At 35.1% G+C, this 14,108-nt stretch overlaps 1 protein-coding gene across 2 annotated transcripts in view; it reads right to left on the reverse strand.

Moving 5' to 3' along the window:
* The window catches only part of LOC5577734 (histone demethylase UTY), a 266,969-nt gene that overhangs the window by 42,356 nt on the left and 210,505 nt on the right, over nt 1–14,108 (reverse strand). The window lies entirely within an intron of this gene.

A 14,108-nucleotide genomic window follows, 5' to 3' on the forward strand; every position in this document is an offset into this window, starting at 1 on the left:
TATTTGAAAGAAGTGAGAATCATTATTGAAAAAATCAAAAATATGAAAGCTCCTGGCGATGATGGAGTTTTCTATATCCTCATCAAGTAACTTACAGAAAATAGCTTATCGTTCTTAGTTAATATAGGTAGTGAATTTAAACAGATTTGGATCTTAAACTACTGGACAGTAAAAACAAACAAACAAACAATATTTAACTAAGGTTCATGCTAAGGTTGTACTAATTTTTAAACCAGACAAAAATCCTGCAGAAGCTTCTATCGTCAATCAGTTTGCTTTTCTCCATCAGTAAACATTTTGAAAAGGTCATTTTGAACAGAATGATGGTCCACATGAAAAATCAATTTTTGCCAATGAACAGTTCGGATTTCGCCATGGACATTCGACCACTCATAAACTTTTACGTGTAACAAATTTGATTAATTCCAACAAATCTGAATGCTATTCTACTGTCTTGCTCTTCTAGGCATAGAAAAAGCATTCGAAAGTGTTTGGCACGAAGGCTTGATTGTAAAATCAAAAAATTTAATTTTCCAACATACATTGTTAGAATAATTCAAAGTTATCTGTCAAATCGTACACTTCAGGTTAATTATCAAAACTCCAGATCTGAAAGACTTCCTATAAGAGCTGGTGTTCCTCAAGGCAGCATTTTGGGACCAATTTTATACAATATTTTCACATCTGACTTACCTGAGTTACCTCAGGGATGCCAAAAATATTTGTTTGCGGATGACACAGACCACTCTGCCGAAGGACGAAACCTCCCTGCCATATGTAGTAGATTGCAAAAAAGTTTGGATATTTTTTCTTCATACTTGCAAAATTGAAAGGTGTCTTCTAATGCTTCCAAAACTCAACTGCTTTTCCGTCATAGCGGTACCGGCTCCATTAACGAATTGTGCCATTTAATTCCCACCGAAACTGACAATGAAATACCTTTGCCTGGATCAAATATTGGCAAAACCAAAAAATGCAAACAAGAAACCCTTCCACCCAGGAGCGTTATTAAAGCTGCAAATCCAATCCGATTCCCATCACTCTCGCTTTCGCAGTTTTCACTTTGATCGACAAGCTTCCATCCCACCACCCGCTATTATGTATCAGTAAAATCCTGCGGGGAAGAGTCTACTAGCTGATGCGAGGAGTGAGCTGCAAAAGCAGAAAAAGGGCACAAACAAAACAGCAGTTGGGAAAATCGATACTGTCCCGAATAATGATGGCATTGTGGGCCTACGCGCTCCAACCCACCATCACCACCACCATCATTCGGCTTTTCCTCGGCCTTCGGAGGTATACGAGGAAACGTGACTGAATGTGGAATGTGTACGCATGTTTGCGCCCAGCGGAAATCTGGGAACGGGTTTCGGGAGAGATGATACCCCAGTAAAAAAAAATCAAAACTAGGAAAGAACAAAATTTGAAATTTCATTATTTAAAGCAGCAAAAGTTTATGAGCAACAAGATCAACTGTAATACGGTTAAATTTGATATGTATTATGCTTGTCTGAATGGAACTATATAATTATGACATTAAATTCCCGAGCGATGTTCATTAGAGCGGTTCAAGATGCAAAAAAATTTGAAAGTTAAATCTGCCACATCTTCCTTGAATTTAAAGGTGATTTAAAAGTAGTCCAAAGCCGATGTAGATTTATATGGAAGTTACTATGGAGAAATATTGAAAACATTTTCAAATATGCTAGTCTGTCATGTAAGGATCAACATATCATCTCCAAGTGTGAACTAATTATTCAATCCATCATTCTTTTCTAAAAAGTGCTATTTAATCCAATGGGTGAGAAATTGATGAATATCTCTATCAATTTGTTTGCTGTTATTTAACTTCATGTGGCACTACATTTCCAGTGAACTCCTGCAAAAATCCCAAACAAAATTAGCTCAAAATGCTTATTTTTTAGTCCAGTATGGACAATTTGACACAACTGTATTTCCATCATAAGGATTGTAGGAAAGATTATTACGATTACTTTGTGCAATATATGTTGATTATTAAATGTGTGTATATTTACATGAATTGGCCAAATAACATATAAATAACTGAAAAAAAACGAATTTAGTACGATACTATTAAATTCCGCTAGAGTTAAGTGTAGTACAAGTAAAGTAAATTCGGGTTTTCGTTTATTTTATTAGGTATTCCACTAAACAGCTCGAAGATTTATTATCATTTAAATTTCTCCTAGGGCAGGGTTTCCCAACCGACGGTCCACGGACCCCTTGTCGACTTTTAAGGGGCCGACGAAGCCTTTAATACAAAGGGCTAATTTCATCACCCTCGCTTAGGCCGTAAACCACGTTCACTCGGTTCAAGGCTTAAGCGGTGGTAGTTAGTTAGTTGATGAAAATTGTGAGGAATCTCTTACCAGCATTATTATGCAATTGAAGATTTTTTTAAATTTGAAAATTTTTGAAATGCAACTCATTTTATTTTTTAACACACGCAAATAATGTTAAAATACTTTCAAAATTGGTCCCCCGTTCTGATTCTATCCAGTTTGAGCTTCGAAGTATAACTACACTGAGGAAAGCGAACGTAAGACTTTCATAATATTTGCTTATGGAATTACGCCACAAGACACATCTTTGAAATTCATAAGAATGAAAATAGCAATTTTATTGTAATGTTGTCTGAGAATCAAAAAAAAAAAAAATGCTCAAAATAAGGTCTTCAACCCTAAATTGTGTTCTAAAATACTTTTTATGGTTAAAAATAGTAAAATATAAGGAATGCGGAATTTCTGCCATTAATTTTTTTTTTTTGTATCTGGACCACTGATGATGCTCGTTGGATACCTAACAATATCTTTAAAAAGTTTTCGATGAGATCTTCACAAATTTTTGGTAAAATCACCAGGTAAACCATACCTTGGGTAAATTTTCAATTCTTGGGAATATTTTACGGACAAGTTTCCGGCGGGATTTTGGTTGGGATGTACCCAAGTAGGCAGTATGTTATTCTCGGCGTATTTCATTTAGTTCATCATGAGGTTTTCTGAAAGCTACTAGACTCCTATTTTGTAACAATTTGTCCTGTGTATGTGCATCTTACTGTCGAGTATCAAAGAAAGGTTCCGAAATGATGCTATACCCTAGTTATCGTGCATGTTTTTGTTCGGTTTTGTCAAGATATTTTGTGGAAGTTCATTATCCTGCTCTTGGAAAGATAATTGGAAGAATCCTGGTGTAATACTTAATGAATTCTTTCAAAGGATCATAGTTGAATACTTGCATTATCTGTGATGGATTACAGACATGATTTTTAGGTGTGTCTGCCAAGTAGGTATATTGGTCAAATCATTACAGAATATTCGACATCTATGAACATCTATTTTAGGATAAGCATGTACATCTCGTAGACCCAGATGTGTGTAGATCTTCAGAAGGTCATCGTTTCCAAAAGGTTGAGAACCACGGTGCTATGGCTATAATATGGAACCTTACAAAGGTTCTTAACACACGTTAAAGTGTATTGAAGGGAGCATCACACTAGACAACGAACTAGCATCGCGAGCAAAGTTGAATAGCAAAATGATAACAAATCTTGTTACCTGGTTATCATCATTTGATAGCTGATTTTGTTATCATTTTGGCTGTTAAGCCAACATAACAAAAATAAGAACTTAAATTTGTTTGTCGAATAACAAAGTAATAGTAAATTATGTTATCACTGAGTTCAAGTTGATAACTAAATTTGCATCGTCATATTTTTATAAGTATTGTGGTCATAAATCGCGAAAAAAAATTGAGAGATGAGTGTTTTGGATTGAACTTAAGCTTCAAATAATTTTACAAAACATTGTAATTTTTCTTTGATAACCTAGTTATAATAGAACTTGAATATAGTGTCAAATCTCTTAGCAAAACGCATTTCTACAAACTGGGCCATTTTTGTTATCTAAGTCAGAAATTCATATACAACGTTAAACGCCCAGAGGTATGCAACTCCCTACAAATGTCACGATATTCATTCGATTTCGTTCGATTTGTACTTATTTAAATTAAAAATTCGATTAATTTATGTTGAATTCAATGTGAAAACATGAGAATCAATCAATATATATATTCAAAGATAACATTTTATACAAATTCTTTAACAATTTTAGCACCTTTTCAGGTGATTTTTTCGGTAAATTTTGTACTTAAATGCATTGAATGTAATATACGATGTTGTCTTTTCGAATTCAGTGCGAACTGCAATGATATCGAAAAATAGTTTGGATGTAGATTTCCATGTGTTTTCAAACCCCTTATCAATGTAACCTCAAAACAGATATATGAATTCGATTATATGAAAAATTATAGATCTATTCAAAATAAATCTTTATGCAATTTATTGACTACAATCGATGGATAAGATATCAGTACTTGTTTTAAAAATATAAAATATACATTTTCATCCAAAAAACTATCAAAGTTACCCCGTTTCACGGTACTGATATATGTTGGAGCATAATAGTGCCTTTCGACTACAGACAACATTAAGTTGATGTCAAACAGATAAATTACATAAATGATGCCCTGTAAGAGTTGGAATCCTAAATAAATTTTAGCTATGAAGGCAACAACTGATAAGCTGTCGACTAAAAACAATCTAGCTTAATAAAACATGAGAGTTTACGGGGTTGGCTTGAGGACCTATAACATTTTAGGTGTACGAAACGTTGAAACCTCGTCATCCGGTTGGGCTCAAAATGTCATGTTCCATACGACGAATTCCAAGTCAAATCAGTCAGTCACAGAACTCGACCATCTTTGATTTGCAGGAAATTTTGCACATGTTTTCGGTATGGTAGAATAAGTGTTATCCATAGTAAATCGGTCATTTTGACTCAAGAATAACTTTTAAAAATAGCCTATAAGTTATTGCATACATTTTTTTAAATTCTTACTCCGAAACCGTTGATTTTAGAGAAAGATGTTCTATGAAGAAGTTATAGCGAAATATTTGGACTACCAGAAAAAAATATACACTGGACAAATATTTTATTTTTTTTCACGAACAATTCAAAAATAAAACTGTGCGGCCTTTGGCTAAAGACGGTGTAAATTGTCTTTTTTTTTATTTTAAATTACACGAAAACAAGGGGTTAATATTTTTAAATTTTCACCATAAAATCTTGATAGGAAACAAATGATTGGGGCAATGTTTCATGATGGAGAAATTTTTAATAAAAAAGTTTTTCTAAGAACAACTTTTGGTCGATTCTCAAAATTTTGATTTTGCTTCAAAATAAATACGTTCCGATGATAGTACAATAAAAATCTTGAAACCATTCTAAACCATAATGATTGTCATGATCATTTCTCTAGAAGTAGCAACTTTTTTGATTATATCAAGTTCAATGAAAAAATAAAAAAAATAGAATCTTGAAATCATTCTAAATCGTTATGATTATCATGATCACTTCTTAAGAAGTAGCCATTTTCGCATCAAATCAAGTTTAGTGCAAGAAGCATATATAGTTTGTTTGAAAATTACATAAGAGTATTGCTGTGCATTTTTGTCTCAAGAAGAAAAGTCTTTGGTAGAAGTTTTTAAAATAACGTCAACATTTATAATGTCGAACAATTCAAAAAACATTTTGAGTAATGTCAAAAATTTTATATGTATATTGGGATTGTATAAAACAGGCATAATGCCGACACTTGTAGTGACGAACCATGCAAAGTTTGTTAGAATATTACATAAAAGTAACGCCTTCATGAAAAAATGTGAAACGAGCTCACCAGTTGGTAATCTATCCTCGACTGAACACGAACATCTTTTCGCACATACAATTCGCGAACAGTAAAACTTTTTGGCGCCCCGAAAACGAACCGTCTTGCTTGGGCTTTCCAAAACACTTCCTAGCAAAACGCGCGAAACGAAAAACAAACTCCCGGCGTCCCGAAAACGAAGCGTCTTGCTTGGCTTTTCAAAACACTGCCCCTGCGAAAGGCGCAAAACGAAAAACCTATAAGCCATTTTCAAAAAGTATTCTTGAGTCAAAATGAACGATTTTTCTATGGAAAACACATTCTACCAAACCAAATATATGTGCAAAATATAATCTAAATTGAAGATAATCGAGCACGATTTTTATTTTTTATTTTTCAACTCATTCTGGATGGAATTCGTGTTACACTAGTGACAAAAAGAACATTACAAACATCAATAGGTATTCGTAATAAGTTTATTTGTTCATTGTATGATTATAACTTTCAAAAATGCTAAAAAAGCATTTGAATTCATTGATACAATCAATTTTTAATGAAAGAGTAATGTAAAAAAAACTTTCTACTGTAACCAATTGGACACTCAATATGATTTGAAATCAGAACCCAAAACATACGCTTTTTAACGTATTCGAACCCTCTGAGCAGAATCTCAATTAAGAGTGTCAAAAAAGTAGATTTGATTATCTTCTACATATCAATTCCGCCCTAAATTAAAGCGGAATTAAAAGGTACAAGGTACTCAAATCTACTTTTTTTGATTCTCTTCTCAAAACATAGTTTGTTATGACTGTTAATTTCATTCGTTCCAATTTATTAAACGGGAAGCAGACTACTCACACAACTTCAAACGTAAAACTGGGAAGACACGAACGCAGGGATATCGCAGAAGAGAGAGATGTGTTTGTCACATAAAGGGCGCTGAACTATCCCGGAAGAGGTCAAACTCACCCACTCTCACTTCACTTACATAGGAAGCTTTCGCATCCCCATTCAAAGCCTCCCTCCATTATGTACAGGAAGCTTTCCTCCCTCCCCCACAAGATTAACTGGCGGGAATATGTTTTACTACAGCGAGCCTATGGACCCTCGTCTGTGTATTGGTAAGGGCTCGTCCTGATGTAACTTTTATGACATGCATGGAAGGAAGTGCTCAGCTTTCCTAGCAGTGCTAAAGTAAATAAAGTTGGTTAGATTGAGCTTTTTTTCTCCTTAATCTTTTCGTAGTACTTGATGGAGGTGATTATTATGCAATTCTATCTCGCAACATTTGATTGTTATGAGTTTATTTCCGAAGGGGAACCCTTTTTCACCTGTTCCTGTTTAGTCGAATTCGAAAGCGAGAGTTTTCGTAATCGAAAGATCGCAAAAATGAAAGTCATCGTCACAGCACATATGCTGCATCCATGGGTGCCTTCCCGATGGGAATGATAATCCCCAAAGTCTGACAGAAGATTCCCGAGCCCGCAACATAACATCCTGTAACTATAATTATAGAGGCTGTCCGAATGATTTGGTTTTCCGGGAATTATTTAATCCATACAACAAGTGAGAGTGCAATTGCGTTCTGCTGCACAGTTGTTGTTCCCGATCCAGATGATAGAAGCTCTGTTTTCTCTTCTGTTGCTGACCATATGGGTTTCGAAGGTCGAGAGAAAGTGAAACAGTCAGTTACATTCATCTGATCAGAACACGGTTGTACCAGGAACTTTAACAACTGGTGTTTGGCGCTTTTTAAGTGTGTTAAAATGATGATAGTGGAAATTCATTGTTTGTTATTTTGAATCAGATTTTTAAATAGAAACTACATCTCAAAATAAAGGAACCTTCCTTAACCGAGTGGTTAGAGTCCGCGGCTAAAAAACAAAGCCATACTGAAGGTGTCTGGGTTCGATTCCCGGTCGGTCCATGATCTTTTCGTTATGAAAATTTCCTTGACTTTCCTGGGCATAGAGTATCATCGTACTTGCCACACGATATACGAATGCGAAAATGGCAATTTTGACAAAGAAAGCTCTCAGTTAATAACTGTGGAAGTGCTCATAAGAGCACTAAGCACTAAGAAGAAAAAGAGAAGAGAAGAAGAAGATATTTAAAATAGAGATCTGATACCAGCCCGGCTTATGGTATTGAAGCAAAGTTCATAAACCTCAAAAGCAAGCTCCTTATTTATGTTGATAAAATCAAACAATATGGAAAAGTTAAAATTCACGTGTTATTCAACGCGCGGTCACTTATCGCTACCTCACGGTCACGTTTATTTGCCTTACTTTAAGCAACCGCCCGTCCTTCCACCAAACTCCTGAAATCACTGCCGCAAGTCCCACAAACGTTCTAAAAATAAAACATCATATCTGCAATTAAAAACACGGTGCGTATGTGTTAGATATCGATATTGATATCGCGTTCTCAAGCTGATTCACGTGTTTTCCGTCAACTTTTTTTTCTCTTGGAAAATTGCTGGTGGCTGTTTGTTTCAAAACAGCACGACGCACGACAGCGAGCAGCATCATGCGCGTAGAACAGCTGCCACTACTCACAAACATCTGCGGGGCGACTTCCCTTGCTCGGGTATACTAAACGGCTCAGCTCATGGTAAAATAACGCTTCCAGTGCTGAAACAATGGGTTGTTCTTCTTTTCCCCGAATGCCAATCTCCGAATGATCATTTTTTCCTAGAATGGCCCTTTTCCCAGAATCAACCGTTTCCCCGAAAATGGTGCAAGAACCATCTACAGTAGCAAAGTGATGGACTAGAAAGAACGATAAACAATCAAAAGAAGGGTATAATTGGTCGTTTCCAAATAAACACACATTGCCAAAGATGCTAAGGGCAGTGAAATTCTAAAGAACTGCCAATTAAATTAAGAAGGGTGCATATTAGAAGAACGTTTCGTTCACCACACTGAAATGTAGGAAGTTACGACAATTATGACAAATTTTTCGGAGAACTGGTGTTCGGGGAAACGACATTCGGGAAACAGAAATTCGGACAAAAGTAGCATTACCGAACCGAACGATGTGTCGATCAGTCAGGTCACTTGTTGTTATTAACGTGTCCGGTAACCATCATCAACGCCGCGCCGCCGTCGTAAAATGCGTAGGCCGTTCCAAAGGAGGCCTCCATTATTCCACGAATGTAAATTTCCACGACCAGATAGGCGTGTGTGGGACGTAACCTATCCGCCATACCGCAACAACCGTTCTCGTCATCTTGGACGTGTCAAACGTGGGAAGCACAACCTAGTCTTGAGAGTTGAGAACAGAGCGGAGTGCGTAGCATTGCGTAAAATCACATGGATGGAAGCAGCTATAAGACAAGGTAGCAAAAGGGGTCCGGCACAAGGGATTACTTTAAGAATGCGACGAGGCAGGGTGGGCAGATGTGAAATACTGTGACACATAAATAATTCTGTAGACTTTGAAGACGAAATTATTCCTTTACATATTGAGCTCAAACAATTTTTCCATGTACTTCACTATAAAATGTATAAATCACGATTCATGCTCATAGATAACTACATTGAGAGGTAGGCTTTGCTCCAATGAGGACTAAGGTCATGCATAAGAAGAAGCTACAAAACAAAGCCATGCTGAAGGTTTTTGGGTTCGATTCCCGGTCGGTCCAGGATCTTTTCCTAAAGGAAATTTCTTTGAATTCCTTGGGCATAATGTATCATTGTATATGCCTATCGTGTGGCACGAATGCAAAAATGGCAACTTTGGCAAAGAAAGCTCTCAATTTATAACTGTGGAAGTGATCATTGAACACTAAGCTGAGAAGCAGTCTCTTTCTCAGCGAGATCGTAATGTCAAGAAGATTTAGAAGAATTCACATGGAATTCAATGGAAAAAAATCGTCACTAATGAATAAACCTTTTTTAGGATTTCATAATGTAATAACATCAATTAATATTTGATGTACTGGAAGTTCTTGGTAGAATCTCTGGTATTATAACAAGAGAACCAGTAGCAGTTTCTGGATCCTTGGAGCATTATCACAAGAACACCTGGAAGAATTCAAAGACAACATTTCGGAAGATTCCCGGAAAGAATTCTTGAAGAAATCGCGAGGAAATTCTAGAGGATTCTGGTAGAAGTAACTGGAACTTGGAACTAGAAACCCTTGAGGAATCTCTGAAGCAAACCCCAGAGTAATATTTTGAAGAATTTTCGCAGATCGCAGGGATTGCAGAGAAATTCTTGAAGGAAGGAGGAGGAATTTTGGAAGGAATTTCTGGAAGAATGCCTAAAGAAATCTCAGAAGAGCTGTCTAAATGAAACTCTAAAGAAAATCAAGAAGAAATTTTTGGAAGATAACTAAAAAAATCAGATTTAGAAGTATGTCTGGTGAAATATTTTAAGGATTTTTTGGCGGGGATGTTGGAATTCACAGAGGAACTCTTGAAAGATTCTCAAGAGGAATTCCTTGCAGAATCTCTGGAAAAATACCTATAAACATTTTTGTAAAGGAATTCTCGGAGGAATCTTTGGAGCGACGCCTTTAAAAATCTCAGGTAGAATACATGCAATCATTCCTAGAAAAGTTTCAGGAGGAAACACATGAGCAACCCAAGTTGAGGTTCAAAGTCGAAAATGCTTGAACAATGGAAGATCCACTGAAAAAATGCTGAAATTATGCCTGAAAGAATATCTGGAGAAATTTCTGAAGAAATCCAAAAAGGTCTAATCGGAAAAATAACTTGAGGAATTCCTGGAGTAATATCTAAAGAAATTTCTGGAGGATTACCTAGAGACTACCATGAAAAATCTCTGGTAAACATCCTGGAGAAATCTCTTGATGAAATTATGCAAGCATTCTTCGAGAAATTTATAATATAATTCCTTCTTGGAGGAATCCCAAACGGAATTCATGGAGAAGTTCCTGGATAAAATCCTCGAGCATCCTCGCATATTTTTTTAAGGGGACAAAATCCATCATCCATTTTTTTTATTTCCGAAAAATGTTTTTGTTGCTCAAAATCAAATTAATTAATATGACAACATGTTCACTGTCTTCTAATTCTATATATTTTCATCGACAAAACATCTATTTGATTACGACGAAGGATTCTTGAACGTTAAAAAATCTCTGAAGGAATATCTGAAAGATATCAATGAGGAATTCTTGAAAAAATCTCAATAAAAGCATTCCTGGAGAAATCAATTGTGAAATTTATAATAAAATCTCTTTGGTATAAAAAATCCTGATCTGGAGGAATCTATAATAGAAATACCGAAGAAATACCTGGATGAATCTCTGCTCAGGTGGACTGCCTGGAAAATTGTTTAGAAGAACGCAGCCAAAAATTTTAGATGTATCTCGGAGGAAATTTTTGGAGGTATTCCTCAAGCCCTATTGAAGCCGATTCCAAGAATCCGGTAGCGGTCAAATTTTCTGATTGGTCAACGACATGTCGAATGATTACTATACCATATATGGTCAAATCTCGTGACTTGACATGCTCGGAACCATTATTTTTGGTCTATAGCATGGATTTTGTTTAAAACTGGGTTAAGAGACAAAACGTCGAATGCCAAAACGTCGAATTCCAAAACAATGAAAGCAGAAAAATTTCTGCAGCGATTTAAAATTGTTTCCAGTTTCCTTTTTTTTTACATCGGGTTCGATGAAATGAGCGCTTGGCACATTGTGAATTATTTATTCTTTCGGAAGAGAACCATTCTTCCAAGATATTTTTTATTTTCTCCCATTTATTTATTTTTCTATGTTTTGTCACCCAACCGTTTCCTGCCTAAATCAGTGAATAATACTGACTTTTCAAACCTTATTAGCGGAATTTGGGGCAAGTGTGCCATAGGGGCAAGTGTGCCACCCCTGATTTTTGTAAAAACTACAAACTATATTTTTTATTTGAGCTTAACAATATGTTCCCTTATAAGCCATTATACAATGGTCAAAATATGACGCAAATTGCTCTATTTTTCACGTATTTACATCGACTTTTGTTGAAACCATAAAATTTCAGTGATTTTTTATAAGATTTCGTGGTTTCTAAATAGCATGGTGAGAGGTAAATTAATAACGAATTTTTCAAACGTACTGTACATTGTGAAGCTATACATGTGTGTAAGTAATTGTGGCATTTGAACGAAAAAAATATTTAGTTTTACATACAAAACCCATTTTGGTTGTAATCTATACTTTTTGGGGCAAGTGTGCCACCTATTTGGTAAACAAAAATGGTTGGGGTGAAATTCATAAAAATGTAAACATCATCAACAAAATCATGATAATGAACCAAAATGAGGCACCAGTAGTGGTTTTTGAAGTGTAGAAAAGGAATAGCGAACATTTTTGCTCCCACAATGATTTTGTTTCTCCAAATATTCGATAATAACATGGTTTTAGGCGTTTTAAGAACTATTTTACTTATTTTCATCAATTTTTTACCTTTATTTAGTGCTGATCTAGTGTAATATTGTACAGATCCTCCATAATGAAAGAAAAATTCATATATCGCATTGAATGGAGACAAAAAAAAAAAAACGATTTTAGTTATTCGAATTGACTAGTAGAGAGTTCCACATGTGATGAACCTTGTTATAAAGCATCCCCTCATGACGGTAAACTTAAAAATATTTTTAAAATTATCAAAAAGGCTCTGCTTTGTTAACAATGTTAACAGGAAATAAAGAAAATTTAATTACAAGTAGAATTACATGGATGTTCATTCGGTGGCCGTCTTGCCCCATAAGGGTGGCACACTTGCCCCATAGTGTTGAAAATCAGGTTATTTTGGATGATATTTGAGGAGCTCCAAAACCAATACTTTTTGAAATTATTTTCCTTTTAAATGGCACAGTGCTCATGAAAAGATGTGAAACTAACATCGTGAGGCTGAATTGGCGGGTTTTTTGAGCTTTAGACAAAGTTAGAGAACAATTTGCTTAAGGTGGCACACCTTCCCCAAATCCCGCTATCTAGAATAGCTTGAAAGTGACCAATATAAGTGTTTGTAAAGAGTTTTCCATTACCTTCGAATGTCTGGTGGATAAATATCTTTCATTTGCTTTTTTTTTTCCTCATATTAGTATTTCTGAGACCTTCAAAGACGTAGAAAACACTGTCAAACATAGATTTTCTGCATCGATCACGTTATTCAAGATTACTGCTATGGAAGACACAAATACCTATTTCCGCTTTCTATGATATTTTGAGACAAAAAGTGACTATTTTTAAACTAAAATTGCTAATTACTTCAAAAAAAGATTAGATAGAAAGGTGTCTTAGAGAAAAACAATGACTTTTCGATTGTTGACGACTTTCTAGAATAAACATTTATGCTAAAACCGTTATGGAAAAAGTTATTTGAAAAATTCTGGTTTTAGGAGTATTTTATACAAAATGCTCTGTAACTCTTGAACAAACGTTTGTACAAAGTTGGTGTCTAAGAAGAAAATTAAGCTAGTTCCCCTTTGAGAAAAAACAGGAAAAAAATATTTTCACACTGCACTGCTATGTGGATAGATCACAATTATTTGTAAGTCAAAATAAAGCTTAAACAATATCCTCCAACTCTTCATACCACCCTTTTAAAACCACGTTTAGACATCGAAAACTAAAAAACGCACGTTTTACGGGCTCTAAACCAGTGTGTGCTGGCAAGAATTACAGTTGAAGAAGTTTTTCCAATACTTCAATACACCCGTTTCATGAGTTTTAGTGATTCTGTGTGCTTTTTTGAAAATATAAACATTGAACAATATGATCTACGTTAAAAATCTAAATTAATTGTTGTTTTATAGATTTTTGAGGTTTTCAAGAGGATTAATATAAGCAAACAATCAGGAAAACACATATATTTATCCAGATAAGTCATTCAAAACCAATGCAAAACACTCTACAAGCACTTAGATTGGTCATTTTTAAGCTATTTTATATGATAAGAATATTTCAGCCAGTTTTGTTCATCGATTTAGCCAATATAATCGTTTGAAATACATGTATCCCATGAAACACACCTGCACAGATTTTGGCAAATCCCTAAGTTATCACAGATCTTTCCCAGAAATCTTGAAAAGCTAAATTAGCAGTTTTGCGACGAATAACTTTCGACACATAAGTGTAAAATATTTCCAAACACGTCACTATTGGTTTTTCATAAAGGCTTATCTGCATTCATCGGTTTCTCTTCATCGTTGCTTTCTTTGCGCTAAATCTTGCTTCATTAACAAGAATTATTACAGATTTATCTAATTTAGCGAAGTTATTAGCGGAAGAGAGGATCGATGAAGAGAAATCGCTCATGTCAGTTAGGCCCTTATGAAGTAACAGTGTAGACTTGTTTTGTAATTAGAAAATAAACTTTTTATTCAGAATTGTGAACTTGTTTGGTGTGTACCCC

This window comes from Aedes aegypti, chromosome 2, assembly GCF_002204515.2.
Source record: "Aedes aegypti strain LVP_AGWG chromosome 2, AaegL5.0 Primary Assembly, whole genome shotgun sequence".
Taxonomy (NCBI): Eukaryota; Metazoa; Arthropoda; class Insecta; order Diptera; family Culicidae; genus Aedes; species Aedes aegypti.